At 33.9% G+C, this 24,400-nt stretch overlaps 1 protein-coding gene across 5 annotated transcripts in view; it reads left to right on the top strand.

Moving 5' to 3' along the window:
• Positions 1 to 24,400, top strand: part of CCDC102B (coiled-coil domain containing 102B) — a 252,400-nt gene that overhangs the window by 19,491 nt on the left and 208,509 nt on the right. The gene's annotated exons all lie outside the window — the stretch shown is intronic.

Below are 24,400 nucleotides of genomic sequence, written 5' to 3'. Positions count from 1 at the left end.
TAGCATTTGAATAGCAAAATAATGATCTTGATTCTGTTTTTATGTGTCCCAAATGTTTGAAAATGGAAATATGTTCAAAGAAGTTGGAAGAAGTGGTTGAGTTTGTTTTTTTCTTTTTCCCTCAAGTCCAATTATCTTTGTGTTCTTAATTCTCATTATTTTGAAGCAGGCCCAGAGAATTCTGTTGGTTTTCAATTTAAACATTTTGAAAATGCAAGAAAGATAACTGGGGAGATGTTATAAAGCAAATGATCATAGGGGGTCATGCGTGCGTGTGTGTGTGTGTGTAGGGGCAAACAGGCCAATTGACTATTTTGTTATGAGACTTGTTAAGGGCTTTCCAAACCATGTGTTTGCTGAGAATCATGGCTTTATTTCCATTAAGAGAAGTATATTTGATAATGAAATTCTGATAATCTGAACATGATTGTTTTAATGAGACTTAGTTTCATAAGACAAGGAAACATCTGGAGACCTTAATCTGAGTAGTTAGGTAACTAAACCATGAATCAACTAGTGCATTATGGTCTGTTCCCTTGTATTAAAGAGACATGATTACAGAAACAAAACAAGCTTTCATCTTAATTATATTCTGTAGGTACAAATTTCATCAAGCATTTTATTGGAACTAAACACAGTGACTTTACTGGACATTTTTGTATTTTATGCCCGTTTAAATCTCCATACTAAATCACTCTATTTCACTACAGCTAATTGGGAACCACTGAGCTCAAGCAAGATGTTGTGTTGTCTTTTCATGGAACACAATCTTCTTTCAAACAGAGCTGATTGAGCTACAGTTTGCCAAGGACTGTGAGCCACATGGACTGGTCCATGTTATCAGGTCCCCCCGTGGGACTGAAAATTTCTTACTCACACCATAATACTTCTTCCTCAGCCACCAAGCAGAGTGACATTTGCCCTCTCCTATGCTGTCCCTGTGCTCGGTACTCCCTTTAGAGCTCACGTTACTATGTTGTGATGTTAATATTCTCTTTATCATGTCTCTTCTGCTGCCTAGTCTGAAAGCTGCTTCTTGACAGCTAGAACTCTGGGTAGATGTAGTAAAGACAGCACCTGGCTACTGGCTTCTTTCTGATTATCTAAATGGTGGGGTTCAACCTTGATGGCTTCATGTGAAGTGAGCAAACTGTAAGCATAAGCCCCTCAATGAATTTTTAAAAAGGACACACCTGTTTAGCCACCATCCAGCTCAAATAAATAGTGAAACTTGTATGCATTCTAGAAGCTTCCCTCATGCCTGCTCCCTGTCATTCCCATTCTATCCAAAAGTAAACACTATTCTGACCTCTGTCATGGTAGTAGCTTTGCCTCTTTTTGAATTTATTATAAATGGGATCATTCAGAATGTATCATTTTGTACCAGCTTCTTTCAGTTACCATTTGTGATATGCCTCTCTTTCTAGCACCGGTGCATCCATTTTTATTGCTATATAGCGTTCTATCACATGACTATAGCAAAATTTATGTATGCATTTTTAGTTTACGGACAACAGACAAGTTCACTTTTGAGCTATTAGGAATAATGTATGATAATTTTTATGGATAGTGGTTTTACATTGTGGCTTTAAGTTGCATTTCCTTGATAACTAATGATGTAAGAACATTCCACGTGTTTACTATGTGAATATCATCTTTCTTGAAGTACATTTTAAAATTTCTAGCATGTTTAAAAAAAAATCATGTTGAGTTCCCTGGTGGCCTAGTGGTTAGGATTCCGGGCTTTCACTGCTGTGGCCCAGATTCAGTCCCTGGTCAGGGAACTGAGATCCTGCAAGCTGCATGGCATGGCTAAAAAATAAATTAATGAAATTTAAATTTAATTAAAATAAAAATTTTTTAAATCATGTAACTTTTTTCTTGGAATTTGTAAAATTCTTTATACAGTCTAGATATAAATCCTCAAGGGAGAATACATATAGCTAATACCTTCTCCAAAGCAGTTGTTTGCATTTTCATTCTGTTGACGATATCCTTGTTTGAATAGAAATTCTTAGTTTTAATAAAGTTCTATTTATAAATATTTACTTTACGGTCAATGTTTGCTGTCGTGATTGGAAATCTTTGCTTACTGTAAGGTAGTGAGAGATTTTTCTTAGGTAACTTCTAGAGCTTTATTGTTTTCTCTTAAACTTATAGGTCAGTGCTCTATTGGAAGTGGTCTTTTATTTGGTGTGATGTAGCAATTAGTTCCAGGTGGCTATATGGTTGAGTTGGCACCTTTTTTTTTGAAAAAAAGTTTCCATACTGAACTGTTATAAATCAGGCACCACAGGGATTTGGGTCTGTTTTTGGACTCTCTTCTCTTCCATTAGTCTGTCTTTCCTCCTGCTAATCCCTTGTTGTCTTAATTACTGTAGCTTTATATTATTTTAATATCCAGTCATATAATTCCTCTAAGTTTGTTCTCCTTTAACATTTTCTTGGCTATTTTTGACTCTTGGTATTTCCAAATGAATGTTAGAATCAACTTTTCAGTTTCCACAAAATAAACCTTCTGAGGTTTTTGACTGGAATTACACAGAATCTACAGGTCAATTTGTATAAATGTGCCATCTTTACAATTTTGAGCATTCCAATTCACAAACATGATATATTCCTCCATTTATTTAGTCTTTAGTTTCTCCCAGTTACATATTGTAGTTTATAGAACACAAGTTTTCCCATCTTCTGTTATATCCCTAACTATTTTGATGTATTTCATGCTATTACAAAATAGTATTGGTTTTTAACATTTGTTATTTGATATGTAAGTATTAGTTTCTAGAACAGAGAAATACACATGATTGTGTATGTTGACTTTACATCCAGTAACCTTACTAACTTCACTTATTAGTTCTTATAGTTTGTGGATTGATTTGAATTTTCTACTTACACAATCATACTGTAGGAAAATGGCAGTTTCATTTCTTCCTTTCTATTCCTATTTAATTTCCTTTTCACTTGTTAAGACCTCTCCTCTTGTATAATACTGACCAGTATTAGTTTTAGAAGGTACCCCTTTCTTATTTATGACTTGTGGGGGAAAGCTTTCAATAATTCACCACTAAGGATTATTGCTTTAGGTTTTCTGCAGATAGCTGTTACCATATCACATGTTTTTCCTTTTATTTTTAGTTTGTCAATTTTTAAAAAATGGTAAACTCATGCTCAATTTTTTCAAATTCACCTTATTTATCTATTGAGATTTTTCTTGTTTATTTTGTTAATATGGTTTATTGTGTAAATTGCAATGATTGATAATCAAATGCTAAATGAATTTCATATTCCTGGAATATATTCAACTCCTTTGTTTTATATTAATCTTTTTAACCACCAGATTTTTCTTGCTAACATTTCTGTTCACGTTTTTAGTGGGAGATATTTGTCATAAAGTTCTTATCAGGTCTTAGTATCTAGGCTGTTTTGACCTCATAAAATGAATTGGGATGTGTTCACTTATTTTCTTTTATCTGGAAAATTTTGTGAAAAATTAGTACCATTTCCTGGTGTGAAAATATTTTCTTTATAAATTCTTCATAAATAATCGTTGCTGGATTTTAGAGACTCTTTTCTTTTAAATATCTCTCATTCATTCATTCATATAGTACATATTTACTTAATGTCCATTCTAACTCAGGCATTATGCTAGCCCCTGGGGATAGAATGGTGAGCAAAAACAAACATGGTCCTTACCCACGCTGAACTCACAGCTTAGTCAGTGGGGGAGATAGAGAGTGGTCAAATAATTTTAAAACGTGGACCACAGCTCTGTTGAGCACTGAAGAGTATCAGTGTTCAGACATCATGGCAGGGGGACCTGATCTGAGTCATGATTGCGGAAGCTTCCTGAGGAAGCCAATAGTCAGAAATAGATCAATTAATTTCATTTTTCTCATTTGAACTGACATCTAATTCATATGGCTAGAATTCTGTAAATGAGAATAACTGACTATCCAATGTGGCTCATTTTCTGTGCTCTGTAGAGAATTTCCCAACCTAAAGGAGTTTCCATAATCAAATTCATGGCTTTCGCACTAAATGAGAATCTGGCACAAAAACTACATGTTTAAGTCAAAAAAGAAAGACTACAGGCAATAAACAAGCCTCATTGGGCTTTTAATAGCAACGATTAAAATAAATACTTGCTGCTTGTCTTAAATTCAGTATAGTAGTTTTTCTTATTTTCACTTGTTCACAAATATATTTAAGTCTGCATTTTCCAGGATGTTGTATTTTATGAAATTTTTTATTCATTAGTTTTATAAATATAATATTTATATTTTATGTTAACTGTTGGAATACACTATTATAATCACTTTCCTAACTCTTCTACTGAACTCAAATACAACACTTGAATACCCTAGAGAGAAAACAAACCTTGCTTCCTCAAAATTCTTCTCAATAATGAAAAATGCTAAGTGTTGTTCTGTGTGGGAAGTGTAATATGAAACCATGCCAAATACAGGCAGCAGGATAATGTACACAATATGTTTCAAAGTCCTTTTGTATTTTCTAGGGAAAAAATCAGTAGTATTTAATTAATAAATGTAAAAAGCTATTTTAAATTTAAAAACATACACCATTTTGAGTAAGAATATAGACACTAATGTAGTTACAGGTAAAAATAAAAGAAGGTATCCAAAAATAATTTCAAAATTCCCTAAGGAGACAACTGTCAAAGAGTTTTAAATTTAAGTTCTTCTTTTGGGACATAGTGAGTGTAGAGGTTTTACTAAATATGTTACGTCAAATATCACTTTAACTGAGAAACTTGTAAAACTATGAAATTGGAGGCCATTCTAAATATCACAAAAACTGCTGTGAAGTTTTCCAATGATGGAATTTTTTATTGTTTAAAACAGATTTTACAGATGCAAATGGATAAATGTTTAACATGTCAAATTGGTACTTTAGTTTGAAATAGCAAATTTTTAGCAAATGATTTTTGATCACATTCCTAAAGTCGATATTATTGGAAAAAATATACTCAGAGAAATGAAAATATTGAAATGTGTACAAGTCATCGTTTGAATAATACAGAATAGCCAGACTAAGGTAGAATTATAAATATTTTAAAATCTTTTCTGTTAGGCCAGAGGCTCTGTGAAATTACACCTTGTAAAAACAATTTACAATAATGAAAATGTGGGATATACTTTTGCTGAATTGAAGAATCTATTTGTCTATCATACATACATATACTCTCACACACTCATGCATAGACTCAGAACAAATAGAAAATAGAGAGGCATAAAGACAGAAATACAATCAGATATGCCTCTTGGTTATGGTGAGAAGTAAAAAGGTTAATATATGTGAAATGCTTAGGAAGTTGCTTGACAGTTTCTCTTGCTTTTTCTCTCTTTTTCTCTGTCTCCAAATTTCAATTTAAGATGGCATACAGTTCAGTTTATCTATAATTTTATTTGCAGAAATTATTCTTATCTAAAGATAAATGTTATAAAATATGTTAGTTGATAAGCATTTAAAAAACGAATTATCCTCAAATCAAACTTGATTGATGAAATTACAAAACTTCATGATTTTAATGCCACCTTATGTGTTCAAAATTATCACTACTGAACTTTAAAAAAATGCTGTTTCAATAGAAAGCTTTTCTCGTATGGTTGTATTTCACATTCAAAAATGGGAAAGAAAAATTCTAAACAACTAGTAGGCATTCTTCATTTTTCCAAAAGCAAATCAATATCTTACTGTCAATTGTAAAAAATACTTTTCAATAAATTAATTTATCAGAATATTAAAATGTAAAAATGAGCATGCCCATTTTCACTTATCTCTAGAGAGGAAAATCATATGCATTGAATTAAATGTGCTAGAGCAACTTCAAGTCTTCTGTAATTGTAGACCGTCATGTGCTCTTGAGAAACATTTTAGGAAAGTGAATTGTACACTGTCCTCATTTTCTAATTTTAAGTTGTTAAAGGCATTGTTGAATGTCAGTTTATATTTCCTCTTATTATTACCTCTTCAAAGAGCCAAAATATACTAATTAAAATCCAAAATATTTTTCCCTTATGGTTTTTGATTTCCCAAATATCAACAGAGACTAAAAATGGATTTTTTGGACAATTCAATTTTTGCGTGTGTGGCGACTGCAGTCTTTTAGCTATTTCACAGTAATCTGTAAAGAAACTTTTCTGTGCTATCAAACTAACATCAAAACTTTAGAACAGTGATTAATAAACTGAAGCTGTTCAAATACTCTAAAGTATTTGAATTGCAATATAAGTACAATAGTCAAAGCAATAAGAGGTAATTTTTTGATTTGTTGTGGTCGCTCTGATGACATATGTCATTTGCTTTGTTTGTGATGGTTTTCTTCATTTTTTGAATTGGTTTCATGATGTTTTTCCTGTAAATTAATGACATGGGTAGCTGTGACTTATTGTGATGGCTCTCAAAAAGACCAGCCAGTTTTGCCTAATGTCAAGGTATCTAATTTAAATAAGGTAATATTTATTACATTTATTCCCTTGAATACAATATATCTGTAGTGCCATGAACCCTTTAATTTTAACACTATCTGAAGAAACACCATAAAATTTATTTTCTCTTAATCCTGTGATTGGCATTTGGATTGATTTTTACTGCTTCCTTTTCCCTCATTTTATATCATTTAACTTTTGTATTGATACTGACTTTAATTGGTAATTGTTAAAATTTTATTTCTTAAGTACTTTCACTTTTGTGTAAGCTTAGACTAAATTGTGATGGATGGCCATGGTAAATGATAATTTGAGGAAGGGATTTAATGGTCATGGATTGTCTTTCTGTATTGCTGTATAACAAATTATACCACAATGTAGTGACTTAAAACAGCATTTATTGTCTCATAGTTTCTGTGGGTTAGGAATCAGGTATGGCTCAGTTGGGTCCTGTCTCTGAGTCCCTCAAAGGGCTTTAGTTAAAGTGTCTGCCTCGGCTACAGTGGTCTTTAGCTCCATCTTGGGGTGGATCTGCTTCCAAGCTCCCTCAAATTGTTGTAGGCAGGATTTAACTTCTCATAAACTGTTGACCAGGGTCAGCCCTCAGTTCCTTACCATGTGAGCCTCTCCACAGGAAAGCTTATGACATGGCTCTTGGCTTCATCAGAATGACCAATAGAGGGGGTGATAGGCAGAGTGCTCGTAAGACAGAGGTGGTGTCCTTTCATAACCTAACTTCAGAAGTGACATCTCATCACTTTTGCAATATTATATTAATTAGAATCATGTCATTAGAACTAGCCCCCACTGAGTGGGAGGGAATTACACAAGGTTGTGACTATCAAACTGTGGGAATAACTGGGGGGACATTTTAGAAATGTGCTTACTACACTTTCTTTTCATAATGATAATAATAAAGATATTATTCATGTGCATTGAAAGAAAACATTTTGATCTGACTGTTTAAAAATCATTTTATCCAATTATCCTTAGGTTAAGGAAACATTTGAAACCATAGAACAAAACACAGGTTTGTGGCTTGAAGTCATAGCCATAGTCTTGCTTTTTATTGGCATTTATTAACACCTGATTAATCACATTAATTGTTATATAACTACTATCTATATTTGATATTTTTAAATGAGTTAAAATGAAAGATTTTTATATGCCATAACATTTATGTTGCTAAATAACCAGTGCTGAATTCTTAATACAAAATGTCAACACTTGGAACACCAATTCGATTGTATTTTTTACCTGAAGTCATGGAAGCTACAAGGAAGCTACAAGTCATGGAAGCTACAAGTTGAAAGAAAATCAGTATCAAGCACAAATTTTACCTAGTGAAATTTCCTTTAGGAATGAAAGGGAAATAAATCAGACGAGAGAAAACTAAAAGATGTTGTCATTAGCAGACTTACCCTTAAAGATTGGCTATGGAAGTTCTTCAAGCAAAACAGAAATGATAAAAGGAGGAATCTTGGAGCATTGGAAAACAAGAAAGAAATCAAACAGCAAAAATAGGATTACATGTAAAAGGATGTCTTTCTCCTCATAGGTTTTGTAAATCACATTTGATGATTGAAATGATAATTACAACACCATCTTATACTCAAGAAAGTGATGTTTAAGAACAGGGGAGGTAAAAGGACCTAAACAGAAGTTTTCCTCACTTCACTTAACGTGGTGAAACATTAATTCCAGTAGACTATGATATCACATCTGTCTATTTTTATTCCCAGGGCAACCAGTATGAAAACTGTATGAACAGTCAAAAATTCTACAGATACATCAAGCAGATGGAATCCTAAGAAATGTTCAAATGGCCTATAGGAAAACAAAAAAGAGAAAGGAATGAAACAGAGGAAACAAACAGAAAACATAATAAAATTCCTTAGACTTAAGGTCCAACATATCAATAATTACCTCAAGTGTAAATGGCTTAAATACAGCAATTAGACAGAGATTGGCAGGGTGGATAAGACAAGCAAACAAAACAAAGCAAAAAAACATGAGCACACTATATACTATTGTGTTTAACAAGAAATTTAACTAATTTAACAAATTCATTTCAAATTCAGTGACATAAATAGCTTGAAAAATGAATGGAAAAAATACACCATCCAAACATTTTTTTTTTAAAGCTAGGGTAGTACATTAATGTCAGAGAAGGTATTTCATAGCAGAACAAAACAAAACAAACAAACAAAAAACCACCATAGACCTAGGCAAAGAGGGAAATTTATCAGTCCATTAGGAATACATCACAAGCCTAAATGAGTGTACATCAAAACAACACAGTCTCCAAATATGTGAAGCAAAGCCTGATAGAGCTGAAAGGAGAAAGAGATATATCAAAAATTGGGGACTTCTACAACCCCTCTAAGCAACTGATGAGTTAACTGATGGGTCTAGCAGATTACTAGATGGAGAACCAACAAAGATGTAGAAGATCTAGATAATCAACCAAAATGATCTAATTATCATATATAGAACATTCCACCCCCCAAATGCAGAATATACATATTTTCAAGTGCCGTGGAATGTTAACAAAGATAGACCAAATCCTAAGCCAAAAAAAAAAAAAATCTTCAACAAATTCAAAAAATTGAAATCATGCAGGTATGTTCTCTTACCATAGTGAAATCAACTAAAAATCAACAATAGAAATATTTCTAAAGAAGTAGAAATTAAATAGTACATGCCTAAATAATCCATGGGTCAATGAGGATTTCTCAAAGGAAATAAAAATTATACAGAAGTGAATTAAATGAAGATATAACATCAAATATTTGTGGGGCAACTAAAGCAGTGCAGAGAAGGAAATTTGTAGAACTAAATTCTTACATTAGAAACAAGGAAGGGTCTCAAAACAGTAATGTAAGTTTCTACCTCAAGAAACTAGAAAAAGAAGAGCAAAATATACCCAAAAAAGAAGAAAGAAGGAAATAATAAAGGTATAAGCAGATATCAATGAAATTAAAAACAGGAAATTCTCAATGAAATCAATCAATGAAATTGATTTCATTGAAATCAGTCAATGAAATTAAAAAGAGGAAATTCTGTATTTCTCAATAGAGAAAATCAATGAACTCAAAGCTGGTTCTTCAAAAAAATCAAGAGTATTTGATAAACATTTACCAATACTGACAAAAAGGAAAAGAGAGTAGACATAAATCATGAACATCAAGATTAAAATAGGGGACATCACTACACATCCTGCAGTCATTATGAGGAAAATAAGGGAATATTATTAAGCACCTTTATGTTCATAAATTGACAACCTAGAAGGTGTGGATCAATTCCTTAAAACCATAAAATATCAAAAGTCAACCAAGATGAAAGACAATAGTTGAAGTCTAACAAACATTAAAGAAATTTGAATTTATGACTAAAAATTTTCCAAAAATGAAATTGCCATGTCTATATAGCTTCACTGGAGAATTCTTTTGTTCAGGCTACCATAACAAAATACCACAGGGAAGTCCAAGATCAAGGTGCCATAATGGTTGCATTTTGGTGAGGTCGTTTTCTGATTCATAGCTGGTGCTTTTTCACTGTGTCCTCACTTGTGGAAGGGGTAAGCAAGCTCTTGGGGTCTTTTTTATAAAGGTACTAATCCCATTCAGGAGGGCTCCTGACCTAAGTACCTTGCAAAGGCCCCTCCTCCTAATACCATCACACAGAGCACTAGGATTTTAACATATAATTTTGGGGAGGACACAAACATTTGGACCATAGCACTACCAAATATTTAAAGTATCAATACCAATTTTACACATGTTCTTCCTAAATATAAAAGAGGGAATATTTTCCAACCTAATTTTTTAAAGCCATTATTACCCTGATCCTGAAACCAGACAAAGGCAATACAAAAAAAGAAAACTGTAGTCTGATATCTTGCATGAACTTATGTAAAAATCTTCAACAACATCATACCATGACAAATTCAAAAACGTTACAAATAATTATACACAATGACCAAAAGGAATTTATTCCAGATATACAAGACTTCCAACATTTGAAAATAAATCAGTGTAATTTCCTATACCAACAGGCTAAAGAATAAACATCATATAATTATATCAACTGATACAGAAAAGCATTTGATACAATTCGACATTCATTTATGATAGAAAAAAGTCTCAGCGATCTAAGAATGGAGAGGAATGCCTCGACTTGATAAAAAGCACCTGGAAAAAAACTTTACAACTATTATCACGCTTAATGCTGAAAGATTGAATGCTTTTCCCCTAAGATTGGGAACATGGAAAGAATGTCTGCTCTTTTATTTAACATAGCACTGGAAGTTCTAGCCACTGCAACAATGCAAGAAAAAGAAATAAAGGGCATTTAGATCAAAAAGGAAGTTATAAAACTGTTCCCATTTACAGATGGCATTACTGTCTATATAGAAAAATGCCAAGAAATTTGCAAAACCCAAAACAAAACTGTTAGAATTAGTGCGTTCAGCAAGTTTGCAGTATACAAGAGCACCACACCAAAAATCAATTGCATTTCTATATACTAATATAAGTGCATGAAAAAATAAACGAAAAACACAATATCATTTGTAATCACTCCAAAGAAAATGCAACCTAAAACATATATAGGCCCTGTATATTGATAATTGCAAACTTCTGCTGAAAGAATCCAAAGATCTGAATAAATGGAGAGGCATGCTGTGTCCATAGGTTTGAAGACTCAGTGTAATAAAGATTTTACTTCTCCCCAAACTGATGTATTGGTTTAATGCAATTTTCATCAAAACCCAGTAAGTTTTTTTTGTACACATAGATGAGATTGTTTTAAAGTTTATAAAGAAATGCACAAGCTCTAGAATAGTATAGTATGTAAACACATAAAAATACATTTTTAGCTATCAGGGAAATGCAAATTAAAACCACACAGAGATATGCCTATCAGAATGGCTAAAATGAAAAAAATAGTGACAACGCTTATGCTGGAGAGGATGAAAATGTAAAATGGTATAGTCACTCTGGAAAACAGTTTGCCAGTTTCTTATAACACTAAACATGCAATTACTTTATTTCCCAACAGGTGAACTCATGGACATTTATACTACAGAAATGAAAATTTATGTTCATGCAAAACCATTATATCAATGTTTATAGCTGTTTTATTTCTAATAGCCAAAAACTGAAAACAGATCAGATGTCTTTCAATAGGTTAGCAGGTTAAACAAACTGTGGCATATACCTACCATGGGATACTCCTCAGCAATGAACACAAAAACTCCAAATCAGAATATTTATACTTGCAACAACTTGGATGATTTCCAGAGTACTATGCAGAGTGAATGAGTGAAACAGCCAATCTGTAAAGATTGCATGATGCATTATTAAACTTCCATAATATTTTTGTGATGAGAAAATTTTAGAAATGAGAAAATTTAGAAATGGAGATAATTTAGTGGCTTCCAGGGATTAGTGACAGGGTGAGGGAACATGAAGACTGTGGGTTCTGTCTTGACTGGAGTGGTGGATACACAAACCCATACGTATGATAAAATTGTATGGAAAAAATATATAGACAAACCAAATGGATACAAGTTAAACTGAGAAAATCTGAATAAGTTCAGTGAACTGTATTGATCTCAATATCCTGACTGGGACATTGTACATAGTTTTGGAAGATGTCATCACTGGGAGAAACTGGCTAACATGTTCATGGATTTCTTGGTATTATTCCTACAACTGCATGTGAATTTACAGTTATCTCAATAAAAATTCAATTATAAGGTATGTACCTTTCTTATTTTGCATTTTCTCTTCATCTCTTAGTATTTCTGGCTCCAGAATGTAAAAACAAATAATAAATAAAAACCTCTCAACTAATATATATATTCATTAATATTTATTACAAGGCTACATAATAAGGATTGACATTTTAATTGTAGAGTACAGATATTTCAAAATAGTAGGAGAGAAGGTTCAGTTTACTCAATATTAGAGTAGAAATCTCTTCTGTCTTTGGAGTAGTTGAATCCCCTAACTTTTCAAGTGTTTTGTGTTATGGAAACCTCAAATATGTTTTTTTTAAAATTCTTTACCCTTAAGGTTTAGACTCAAGAGTAGTTTAAAGGAAATTCCATCCATATGTTTATAATTTAATATGTTAGGCTGCTTTTTTTCTTTTCTTTTTTATATTTGATGTCTGAGAACTCTCTTGAACTACTTCTTTCAGGGATCTTTTGGCAAGATTAGACTACGTCACAAACCAAAAATTTCAGTTTGGATTTCAGCATACAACAATAATGTGTAGATTCTGTACAATGCCAAGAAGTTTTCTCATTTTGAATCTAAATGCCATAAATACAGAGTTGAAGGTTAATCAGTGGCATTGAAAATAATTCTGGTTAATGTTAACTCAGAGTCAATAAATTATTTTATTCTTAAGGTGTACTTGATTTTGGAAATTTGTTAGTTTTCTTAGTAATTCTTAAAAATATTTTTTATCTTACCACTTACTAACAGAAATGAATGTTCAGTGAACTATTTCAACTGCACATCTGCCTCTACTTGACCAGACCTATCAAATAATTTTTAAAAAGTCTAGTCTTTTAAAATAGGCCCTGCTCTTTTCTATCATAGCATAAACCATGCTTAGTAAGCATGTATGATTTGGATGTAAAAATATAATCTTAGTGTATGTTAGTGATTATTAATTCATGGTCTACAATGAAATAAACATTTACTGAGAACGTGATAGTCTATGCAGATGATTTATATTTTTTGAATCCGAAAAAGACTTTATAAGTATGTTACATGAACCTTGGAAACAATAATGAAACAGAAATTTATATCCAAAATACATTGAAAGTAACTATAATTTTCCCTTAAGTCTTTGCTGCTGTGTAATTGTAGCAAAAACAGAAGAGTATTTTGCCATGAAGGAATTATTTTCACCAAGTACTGTTGACATTCCTAAATACACACAAAAGTGTAGTTCAATCTGCTAAATAATACTATTAAAATCATACACAACCCAGTTAAAATGTGTATTTTCTATTTGTATAGATATGTATATGTACATTGTGTATATACACACGTACACACACATGTATATACATACATACTCATGTATGTGGTATACATTTTTTGAGGTGGCTTGGGAAAGCACCTTCAGGGTACTGAGACCTAAATTCCTTAATTTTCTTCTTTTGAACAGGCAATTTAATGCTACGTTGATGCGGGAAAGCTGGGCTCCAAAATAAAATCTTGCTCTGAGACTAAGGTTGTGAGAACAGGGCATGAAGTGTTCGTGCCACAACCTTCTTCTTCACCCAGTCTTCCTAGCATTTATTTTTTTATTTTTATTTAAAAAAATTTTTTTTTTTTTTGCAGTACGCGGGCCTCTCACTGTTGTGGCCTCTCCCGTTGTGGAGCACAGGCTCCGGACGCGCAGGCTCAGCAGCCGTGGCTCACGGGCCCGGCCGAGCCGCGGCATGTGGGATCTTCCCGGACAGGGACAGGGACACGAACCCGTGTTCCCTGCGTCGGCAGGCGGACTCTCAACCACTGCGCCACCAGGGAAGCCCCTTCCTAGCATTTAGATCTTTCTGTTATAAGAAACAATTGGCTGATAAATTCTGTAGCCTTCTGGATGCTTTGATGGGTTGAAACTAAACTCTTCCCCCAAGCCCTCACTTTCCTTAAATTAAGAGGCAATGAGACAACACGCTTTGCTGTGGTGTTTGGGTCAGGATGCTGATATTTATCCTGAACATTTGTGAAAGAAACGATTCGGTATAGTGGCAATAGTGCTAAACTTTGAGATGAAAGATCTAAATTAAGTCCTGTCTCTACCACTTCTCAGGTTTCTTGACATTGGTCCAGGCACCCATACCTACCAAACAGAACTTCTATAAGCATCATGTAAGATGTACATTAAAAGTGTTTCAAAAATTGTTTTATTATACACATTTTATTATACATTGGAAGGTTGATGCTTGAAATTCTACTGTTAGCATTTTACCCTCTTAGTTTGAACCTTCATTGCCTTTAAAATTTTAAATACTCAGAGCAGAACATATTGAAATCCAAGGATTGAGGGAAGAGCATTCCACTCACAGGTCCCAAGGCAGGAATGAGCACGGCCTCTTCAAAGAATAGGAAGAAAGTCAGCTTGACCGGAGCAAGCAGGGAAGGTAGAGAAGGGCTGGCGTGGTAGGAATTGAGGTCTGGAGGGAGGCTGGTGCTAGGTCATTTGAAACTGAGACTGTGGTTAAAAGTTTTCATTTTATTCTAATTGTTATAGGGAGGCATTGTTAAGTTTTAATTAGAGAGTTATGTATTTTTATTTAATTTTTTTAAAGGATTCTTTGGCTGATGCATACCAAATAGAGAGAAGTGTTAATAGACATTTCAGTAGCAGTAATGTTGAGATGGGTGGGGATTGTTTCCACAAGACAGAGACAACGAAGGTGGATGGAAGTACATGGATCTAGCAAGTAACTTGAAGAAATGAGGCAATAGAACTTGCTGACTAAATGTGGGTCAGAGAGAAACTAGGTTTTTGACTTGAGCTGTTGGATGGATGGTGTTGCCGTTTACTGTGATGTTAACAATGGGAAAAAACAAATTTGCAGAGGGCTGAGGATCAAGATTTCAATTTGGTCAATGTTAAGGTCGAGGTAGATTCCTATTAGACACCCAAGTGGAGATATAGAGAAAATACTACATTAATCTAGAACTCAGGAGCAATTGAGGGACTGGAGATATGAATTTGGCAGTCAATGGCAAAGACATTCTCATTAGTGTCATCAAGCTTTGGACTCTCTAATATTTAGGGAGGAACAGTAGGGAGAAACAAAGGAGACCAAGAAGGAGGAGGTGATGGAATAATCAGAAGGGTGTGGTGATAAGGAAAACAAAAGACACATGTGTTTAAAAAGCAAGGAATTTTCAGCGGTTTTGAATATTACTGAAGTCAAGTTAGGCAAGGGAAAAAGATGAATATCCGATTTGAGGTCATTTGTGACCTTGACAAATGGAATTTCTGTGGAATGGAGTGTGCAGATTTCCAGTTGAAATGGGTTGATGAGAAAATGGGATGTGAGGGGATGAAAGCAGAGGAACTAACACATTAGTTACATTGTCTCTTTTGTTATGGGTGCAGGGAAATGGGACATTTACTTGGTGAGGAAGGTGGTAATGATGCAATTGGTGTGCTAAAGAGAATGATCCAGTATTGAGGGAAAATTCATGTGACACTCTTGAAACAACTTATTATAAAACTATTAATATCCCCATTTGATAGATGAAGAAGCTTTATCACAAAGGTTAATTAAGTTGCTAAGGTCACAAGGTGGTAAATGACAAAGCAAGAATTTGAACTCATATCTTTGTAGTTTCAAAGTTCAATCTCTTTTCACTATGTCACCTGTTGTTGGCTGACTAATGCCCCCCAGCCCAGGTGCCCACGTCCTAACCCCTAATGTCCAGAGAACCTGCAGTAAGTTACCTTATACAGTATGGTAAAAGAGACTCTGCAGGTGTGATTAACTTAAACATTTTGAGATGGGGAGATTATTGTGGATTATCCAAGCAGGGCCAATATAATCACAAGGGTCCTTATAAAAGGGAAGAGGATCAGTGTTAGTAATAGATGTGATGATGGTAACAAAGGATTGGGATGATGTGAGGAAGGGGCCACGAGCCAAGGGATGCAGTTGCCTTTAGATATGGATTCTCCCTTCAGATCCTCTAAAAGAAACCAGCCCTACCAACACCTTGATTTTAGTCCAGAGAGATTCATTTGGGGTTTCTGAACTTCAGAAATGTAACATAATAAGTCTGTGTTGTTTTAAGCCATTAAGTTTGTGGTAATTTGCTACAGGGGAAAGAGGAAATTAATATACCACCTTTACTGTGTTGATTATTTGCAGAATTGTCTACTGCCTCTGAGCTCAACTTAAGTGCGTTTTATCATGACACTGTCTAATGATTATACTGAATAAATAAATACTAACTTCTGTATTTAAAATGTTGCTTTACTTGACCATCAAGGCAAAGATGACAGTCTTACACAACTTCTTGTTGGGGGGTAGTAATTTTGAAACTTCTGAAGATTACTGTGGCAAATATTTTGGGTATGAGGCCCTCATTAGCTCTTACAAAGAGTAGCTGCAAACCCAAGGGCTGCCAAGTTACCTCTTGAACTCTGGGGGGTGTTGGTTCCTTAAATCTGGTCTTTCTCTTGTCCGGAATAAAACCTGTCTTGCCCCATCTTTTCTGTATGCTCTCTATAGCATATGATGAACCAATACTCTTGTGATTTGGGGTAACTGGGCTTTTTAAAGACTTTTTCTTTGATCTGATCATTCAAAAGGGTGAATTTTTATCTCTTCCACCAATTTTAAGTTCTTTACACTGATAATTAAATTCCAGATCATGCATAAGAAGTAAAGCTTCACAAACAATATCATACATGCCTTTATGTGAATATTGCTTTGCTTTAGTAAGAAGTAGTGTGAATGAAACAAAGTATTTGGAAATATTATTCATAGGTATAGCTCACAAATATCTAAATACATTAGAACGTTTCTACTTCTGATATCAATTTTTTTTTCTCTTAGCTTTTTGATGTGGAATACATTTCAGTCAATTTGTATTATTAATGTAAAGAATGTACTGTCAGGACAATTGAACAGACTTTAAGAATAAATATTTTTATTAAAATCTTTTATAACTGCATTTCAAAAGTAAATATGACAGTCATTTGGGTTATATTCTCCAAACTTCATTATTAAGCCTGTGAAAACTTGCCAGTCAGCTGACGTAGAATAGCTTGGCAGCTACATACACATTCCATCAAATGGGTGTGAGAAAACATTACTGAAACATACTGACATGAAAAGAACTTTCTCTTGTTCAGGACAAAGTGTAACCAGATCTATGAAGAATTTCTGACTTAGCTGCACACATTCTTTAAGAGCACGAGTGAATGGGGTGGATGGCTTAGGAATTTTGCTTAGGAAATGCATAGAAAAATTGGGATGGTTTGTGGTTTTGTTCACTGCAACCCTAAAATGGACATAAATATTGGAAAATGTTGATGAATTCAATATTAAAGAAAATTTATAATGTTAACAAATGAATACCTTTTCAATAAAGAACAAACAGAAAAAAGAATGGAAAGCATAGGTCCTCTCAGCACCATGTGGTTTGTCGTGAAACTGTGATAGGAGTTATTTCATAGGGTCATTCGTCTCACATTATGACTTAATAATTATAATTTTGAGTTGTTGGCTGTGTGCTCTTCTGGATTTTAATTTTCTAATATTTATGGACACAGTTTTATTGTCCTCTACATTATTTAATCTCTGTGAAATTACACAAAATGGTGTAAACACAGCAACGTAAATTCCAGCTTGAGGGCCACCTGCCCAGTTTTGGAAAGTGGTAGGATCTTTGACATGACAATGTTTTTGCTGTTCTTTCTAATAAAATGTGCACCCTGACTGTTAGCCACCTGGAAATTGTAGCAAGATTATTCTTACATGAAAATAAGATTCGACTGGGCTTTATAGTTCTACCACAGCTAATACTAATGTCAACTTTTGGCTTAAGGTCTCAATGGATATTTTGGCAAGATTAAGTTGGATTAGATTGCATGAGAAAATTGGGATAGTTTGTGGTTTTCTTCACTGAAACCTTGAAATTAACATAAATATTAAAAAATGCTAAGGAATTCAACAAGTGTCAGGCTCCCATACAAATAGGTAGTAAGTAGCACAGATTTTATATGAACTGTTAGAAGAAATATGCTTAAGCTGTAAATGCAAATCTTAGATGAAATATCTTTCTGTCTTAAGATCTGTTCACTGGTGAAACATGTCAGGAATATTTTAAAACAGAACTTTCTTGATTGACACCCCAAACAGAACCTGATTGACACCCCAAGTACCACACAAGAATAGTTAAATTATGTTATATCCTCCAAGAAATTCTAAATTATCTGAACCTAAGTTTGTGCTTGGCAGGCAAAGCACTATAAAAGCTTCAAGGTGATCAGCCTGCCAAAAAACAGAAATTTTATTTTTCCAAGGCTCATTACAAATGATACATTGGTACTTTATAACATGGATTGTGGATTTTGGATCTTTCTTTACTCCTTCGTTCATATTCTTGAAGAAGTAAGACTGATCACTTTTACCTATGACCTAAAAGGTTATTATTATTATTATTATTTTTGGGGTACGCGGGCCTCTCACTGCCGTGGCCTCCCCCGCCACGGAGCACAGGCTCCAGACGCGCAGGCCCAGCAGCCATGGCCCCCGGGCCCAGCCGCTCCGCGGCACACGGGATCCTCCCGGACCGGGGCACGAACCCGCGTCCCCTGCACTGGCAGGCGGACTCCCAACTACTGCGCCACCAGGGAAGCCCAAAAGGTTATTATTTTAATGTAGCAATTCGTTTCTTAGCCTCTAAAAGCATAGAAAACATTGCTATTGTCTGGAAATGTAGCGATAACTTCAAGATGCTATGTGGAGAGATTATTCTGAAATAGTTTATTTTATAAGAAATGAGGTTAATTTTTTATTATTAAGCATTATCTAAGGAACATTATTTTTCCCAAATAATTTTCCTGGAAACCTAGACTAAAGAAAAGACATCGCATTAATTTAAAACAGTGATACATGGTAATAGTAAGAAGTTAAATAATTCTAGGTAATAGTAATTCTAGGTAATAGTAAGAAGTTAAAAAGATAGGAAGCAATGAAGAGTCGACTAAAAAAAGCCAGGGCTTATCACATGAATTCCAGTTCTTTAAAATAAAGATAATTTCTATCTGATCAGATAATGCAATTTAAATTCAATAATGACTCTTGGAAAACATAAATATACACGTTTTATTGACAAAACGTTTGCATTTGTGCTTATTTTATACTTTTAGAAAATAAAGTATCTAAGCTTTAAATAAATGGCAACTTGCACAAGTTTTATATTGTTTAGTTGCCTTTTTTGTGCAAGCATTTCCTCTACATGATTCCAGAATCTCACATTCACATCAGCAAATGTAGACTATAACTGTCTGTATAATTTGCCACCATATGGATTTTTAAAATATAATATTTTTAAAATACTGTGGGCAAAGCTTGACCTATATCGATGTGATGTCATATGGCCATTCATTGTAATTATTTCACTTACTATCACAGCTGCAGTCTTCACGTTTAATATTTAGTGTTCTCTTGCAAAACATTCCTAAAATATATTGTATTTTTCTGCATTGACCCATACAAAATGCATATGTTTTTATACTAATCACTTGTGCATGTTTGACAGGCCACATTTTAAAATACAATATGTTTTACTTTCCTGAATATTAAAAACTGATCCTTCTTTTTCTCTTTCTATCACAGTGTATGGTGTCATATCTATAGTAACTATTCCTTAGCATTATGTTTTATATCTGTATTAATCTATTTTCTCCTTGCTATGGCTTTTATTAACATTATTGCATATGCATTAGAGGTCCTGTGTGTCTTAGAAAAAACACTAAGAAGGGTTTCATATAAAATTCATTTCCTATAGGTTAATGGAAAGCAATACATATAAACAATAAAACAAAAATCCCTTTGGACCCTATTTTGTTCTGCCCTGATATTGTAACTTATGCCAAAAATGCTTTTATTTCTGGTCCACCTCATGCTTCTGAAGACTTCAGAGAGACTTCTCTCAGTATATAGGTATGTGTTAAGACACATACCTTCACTTCAGAGAGACTTCTCCCAGTATATAGGTATGTGTTAAATCACAACACACTGGTTATTTCTTTCAAAGACAGTTAAAATTTGTGTTAGCTTGATTTATTGCTATTGGTAGTTAGCAAGGTCCCAGGATGGCAGAAGCCATGTCTATTTTGTTCACTATCCAGAGGAGGCCAGAGGGAGGGCCTCAGATGTAGGGCCTCCAGGGGATGGAGGAGAGTCAAACATAGGTCCCAGCAGCTGCTACCTGAAGGATGGGAAGCCAGGAGGAGCTGGGTGTGTGGAGAGAGGGGAGAGTGCACCTGCATAGCAATCAGATTGCACAAAGGAGATCACTGAGGTGAGGTTTGTACAAGGTACAGACACACCAGGGTGGCGGAAGCATGGAGGAATGGACAAGCCTAGACCTTGCAGGTCCTCTAAGCAATGAGGAGGAGATTGAATTGACTCAAAACGCAATGTTGGGATCAGTTGACCACTTGTAGTTTGATTTAATGGGAGATATCTGAACGTAAAAATATCCAGCATTAGACTCTGTCAAATGTATTTATGAAATAATCTAAAAGGTGATCTCACTATAGTGGAAATAGGTATTTTGAAGCTGGAGATTTTCGATATGGAGAGGCATTGGCCCTGGGTTCAAATTTCCTCAATTCCCAAACTGGATTGACCCCTTCTTTTTTCTTTATCCTTTCTTTTATTTTTAAAATTTTTTTCTTAATAAAGTATAGTTGATTTACAATATTGAGTTAGTTTTAGGTATACAGAAAAGTATTCAGTTATATATATAATTTTTTCAGATTATTTTCCATTATAAGTTATCATAAGGTATTTTATACAGTAAATCTTTGTTGCTTATCTGTGTTATGTATAGTGGTTTGTATCTGTTAATCCCATACTCCTAATATCCCTCCCCCACCTCCCTTTCCCCTTTGGTAACCATAAATTTGTTTTCTGTGGGTTGATTCCTTCTTAGTGTCTGACTTGGGCTGGCTACATTAGAACCCTAAGCCCTAGTTTCTTCATATCTGGGATGGAGATAATAATAGTACTGAATAATATTAATATGATATAAAAATTGAGATTGTACCCTTATTACATGAAATTCAGAGCTTTCTTTTTTAGAAATCACATTTATCTGTTGCTATCCCTATTTTTTAAGCATAGCATTTCTCTTTCAAAAGAGAGGAATGATACTGAAAAAAATTAAATAGTACAATAGTCCAAGGTGACATACTAGTGACTTGTATAGCACTGAGAAGAATTGGCTAGCCAATCTGTAGGCATTTTCCCACTTAATCGTCACAAGAACTCAGTGAGGTACATGATGATTCTGTTTTCCTTCACAAATAAGGATATGAGTCAAAGGCAATTTATGTGGTTTGTTTACTTTCAGCTACCTAGAAAGTGGCAGAGTCAGAACTTGGACCAATAGACTCTGGAGCCCAATGTCTCACACATTAAGCTCCTCTTTGGCAAGAAATAATACATTTAGTAATATAGTCTACATATTGTAGACCCATCAAATTTTATTAATATGGCTATATACTACATTCAAAAATACTTGCAGTAATCGTGGTAGCCTGGTTGTATGAACTTTTTAAAAACAGCTTTATTGAGGTGTAATTGGTATAAAATACTGCATGTATTTAATATATACAATTTGATGAGCTTGGACATATGTGTGCACCCATGAAACCATCACCATGCTCAAGATAATAAACATGTCCATCACCTCCAAGAGTTTCCTTGTGCTCCCCACTCCTTTTTTTTGTGGTAAAAACAATCCAAAAATTAATATAAGAAACCAGAGTCAATAACATTAAAATATTTTCCTATATATCAAAGGCTTTGTGCTACAACCACTGAAAAATACTTTCATAGTCATCTGAAACAAAACGTGAAAATTAGGTACATATGTATAGAGAAAATGAATGCTTTAATAAATACACATGAGGATTAAATATCCCCATTACACTTGCTTGAGAAACACTTTAGAACAGGAAATACTATTGAAATTCAAGGACTGAATAATTAAACCCAACTCAATTTTGTTTAGTCAGATGTGAAAAAATACATAGTTAATTGGTAGGCAAGATCTCAATGTACCAGAGTCTAATTATAGAGTCTTCAAAACACTAGTGAAATAAAAGTTAGACATTTTAAAAGACATTACAATTTTATGATACTGATTTATTTTGAAAAATGGCAAGGTTAAATTTAAGTTTAATATGCTGAAATAAATTTTCTGTCTTCATTTTGGAATTTCTACCAAAAAAATATTTCATTAAATAGTGAAATATATATAAATATAAAAATATATACATATAAATATATATATACATATAATACTTGGTATGCTTCTAATTAAGAGTTCCTTTTGTTCTTTTTTTTTTTCATATTGGTCTTGGTTTACTAATGGTCCAAGAAGTTTGGTCACTTATATTATCATTGCTCTCTGAGTTACGGCAAATGAAAAGAACAGTTGCTCCAAGTCAGCACTAATTCAAATATGATTGGGCATATACTAATGCTAACAAAAATAATTACAACCACAAACCTATATTATTATAATAAGTATTATAGTAAGGAGTGAATTGGTTTGGCATCTCTACAGAACACTTATTAAAATGTGTTTTTTTCTACAACTGCAAGTGATATGCATTTAATATTATATAGCTTTGTTTTCAGTGAATAGAAGTTTATTTTGTAACTTAATTGGTATCATGAAACCCCTTCAGTTGATTAAATAGATGGTTCATAAAAAGACAGTTTATGATCTGTAACTATATAAGAGGAAATGAAAAAAAGGGAGTAGTTAATGTCATGAATACAAAATGTTATCTAAGCTTATTTACACCAGAAAATCTTCTTTGATAATAAAAATGGCTAATCTTATACAACCACAGAACTTTATTCATTTTATTTTATTTTATTATTATTATTTTTTTGCGGTACGTGGGCCTCTCACTGTTGTGGCCTCTCCCGTGCGGAGCACAGGCTCCGAACGCACAGGCTCAGCGGCCGCTCACGGGCCCAGCCACTCCGCGGCATGTGGGATCCTCCCGGACCAGGGCACGAACCCGTGTCCCCTGCATCGGAAGGCGGACTCTCAACCACTGCGCCACCAGGGAAGCCCAGAACTTTATTAATTTTAGATTAACCTGCATGATTTGAGCATTTATTTTAAAGAAAATGTTCCACTTGCTAAATCCTCAATGTGGTTATGTTGCTATATTGAATAAAGTAATGGGTGTACACACTGATAACAAAGGTTTGCATTTACCAGTTAATTTGTCTTTGCTACTTATATGGAAAGCTGTTTTTAATTCCTTTTTAAAGCTTTGAAATTACTGAGACTTTGTTCAGTGTTGTCTGTGAAGCCTCTTAATTTCTAGGAAACAGCTCATCACTTCTTTAGCAGTTCTCCCCAGAGTACCATGTACATATCCTAGGAAGCTAACATTGATTTGACACATGATACAATGCTAAAAAAATTTGATTAAATAAATGTATTTTTATAGGCATATTATGTATTTTATGTGCTTGTCTCATCTACTGGACTATAAAATCTTTAAGGATAAAGACCATGTCTTATTCATATTTTATTTTTTGAATTTATCATAATATTAACCATAGTAGGAAATTAATTCATGTATCAGTTAGATGTCATTTTGACTCCAAGTAGCAGAAAACTCAACCATCATAGCTTAAATAAATATAGCTAATCATTCTCACATAGCAAGGAAACCAGAGGTATGGATTCTTTGTTTCATGCTGCAGCTCCATTGTTACATCAAGCTCTTTTCATCCATCTGTTGCACCATTTTTAATGTTACAGGGTGGCTGTTACACTTACCTTCTTCCAGAATCATGTCTTTGTTCAAGCAGGAAGAAAGCAGAGGAAAAAGGGTTTCTCATTTTGATGTTTTCACATTTTTCTAGATGGGAAACTTTTCTAGCAGACTTCCCCTCACATCTCATCAGCCAGAACCAGGTCATATGCTGCTTTAAAACCAGTGAATGGTGAATTAAATGGGGGTTGTCATGGAAGATTTAGACCACTCAGGATTTAGCCCCTGGGATTGGAATAGGGGCTTATCCTTCCAAATATCAACAGCTTCTGCCTTCCACCTGAACAAATTGTGCTTTAGTTAGCAGGGGAAAAGGGGACCATTGAGCAGTTAATGGACAATACGTGTTACAATAA

This window comes from Monodon monoceros, unplaced genomic scaffold, assembly GCF_005190385.1.
Source record: "Monodon monoceros isolate NGI ecotype Baffin Bay Population unplaced genomic scaffold, NGI_Narwhal_1 Super_Scaffold_1, whole genome shotgun sequence".
Lineage (NCBI taxonomy): Eukaryota > Metazoa > Chordata > Mammalia > Artiodactyla > Monodontidae > Monodon > Monodon monoceros.
The sequence above is the reverse complement of the archived record's forward strand: the minus strand, read 5'-3'. Positions and strand labels throughout refer to the sequence as shown.